The sequence below is a fragment of the Brassica oleracea genome, chromosome C7, assembly GCF_000695525.1.
Source record: "Brassica oleracea var. oleracea cultivar TO1000 chromosome C7, BOL, whole genome shotgun sequence".
In the NCBI taxonomy this organism is placed as follows: Eukaryota; Viridiplantae; Streptophyta; class Magnoliopsida; order Brassicales; family Brassicaceae; genus Brassica; species Brassica oleracea.
Genome location: NC_027754.1, coordinates 36186624 through 36188298, shown reverse-complemented (window position 1 = coordinate 36188298; position 1675 = coordinate 36186624). Strand labels below are relative to the sequence as shown.

Sequence of the window (1675 nt, the reverse complement as noted above, 5' to 3'; positions counted from 1 at the left end):
GATTCTTTTGATCCGTTAGACTCTCTTTGTTATCCCCTTTCTTCCACTTGGTAACATACAGCTTCTCCACCATAAAAAAACGATAAATATCTTATTCAATTCAGAAACCACACTCAGACAATTCTCTTTTGCACTTCCCAAACTTTCTATATATTTTCCCAAAAAAAAACAAAGGGATGACACGAATAATCTCAATCTTTTAAGAACTACTGAAGAAGTACATAGAAGCCAAAAAAGAATTCAAAGGAAACAGAGAAGCCAACGAAAACTCCAAAGGTCTTTTCCACTTTTAATTTGGTTTATAATTTTTCCTGTTACAGTAAACTCCAATCGGCCTCTTCCCCTTGCAGATTTTCCGACGTAGCCAAACCTCCCCAGCGACCACTATCTGTTCCGCCCACAGATGGGCCAATTATCTTAGACTTCAGTTTCACCACCGAGCCTCTACCGCACTGCCACTTTGTTTTCTTCGCGACCATCTGTTCCCATTGACATCAGTTTTTTATCATGGTTTTTCTCAGTCCTTAACCAACATATTCTCTCAGTTGTTTATCACTATGTAATCTGATTGTCCGAAATCTAAGAGGTTTTAGGAGCCGATTCGCATTTCTATGGAACCAGAATAGCATTTGAAGCTAGGGTCTCTAAACCACCCCAATTTGGTTAAAGAAGCTCTGAAGCTTTTGGCTAGAGCTTTGACTCTCTTCGAGATAGTTTTCCGAATTTGACGCTACCTCTCTTGGTTGGTTTTGATTCTTTTTTGGCAGGAGGAAGGAGCGAGTCCCCTTGCACCAGATTTACGTGCTAAAATGGATGAGACCTTTGAGGAGATCATCCTGCAAACTTATATCTTGGAGCTTCTTAGTTTACTGTTCGGTTATGATCCCGCAAACTTATGTATCTCACCCTTGCAGAGCTCAACCAATGCTGTTGATATCTGATCCTCAGGTCAAATTCTCAACTATCTCATGTTACCCTCTTAATTGTTACGGTTCTCTTACTGATTACAGATTATTGAGTTTCTATGTAAGGCAAAAGTAACTGGTATCCATGCATATAAAGGTTGGTGTTACATTGGTTGCTCTAGCGAGAGATTTCTTCTTTCACATTCATCGTATGTGATAAATCTGTCCTAAGGTAACAATCCTTAAGCTGGCTCTGCAATACTACAATACTTTCATGTGTCTATTCCTTGCCTATAGGTATCATGTGGAGCTATGTGTATCAGACGAGCTGGATGAGGCTGTCTTTGTCGCTTTTGATATGGAGATGGAAAAGTTGGCAAACATTCAAGCTGCTGAAGCTGCACAAATTTTGGTTAAGATTTCCTTATTCTACCATATGCATCAAACTAATGCTCCAACTTATGTGTAGCTTTATTGAAAATATGTTTCTGTACATGCAGGGTCTCATGTGGACAACGAACTACCCCACTTTGTAGCCTGATATTATAGGCACAAAACCTACACTTTTCCAGCTCAAGCTATGGAAGTTTAATTTCACTTCCAAGCACCAAACCTTCACCGTTTCCCGTATCATTTCTTAGGAACAGCGTGCACCACTCCCAGAATTTGTCATACAAGTTGGTACCTTTATACTGATTTAACATATACAGCTTCATAAACTACATTTTCATGTTTAGTACTGCGATATAACCCAGGTTCTTATAATGATA

General features: G+C 39.3%; 1 long non-coding RNA gene across 2 annotated transcripts; it reads left to right on the top strand.

Moving 5' to 3' along the window:
- Window positions 1–1582, top strand: LOC106302054. Of its 2 annotated transcripts, XR_001262339.1 has the most exons (6): window positions 2–276; window positions 351–510; window positions 768–948; window positions 1032–1137; window positions 1203–1317; window positions 1406–1582. It is a non-coding gene; the product is annotated as an uncharacterized LOC106302054 (long non-coding RNA). The 2 variants fall into 2 exon arrangements; XR_001262338.1 differs by having other exon boundaries at window positions 1–276; window positions 768–1137.
- Window positions 1583–1675: the final 93 nt, after the last annotated feature.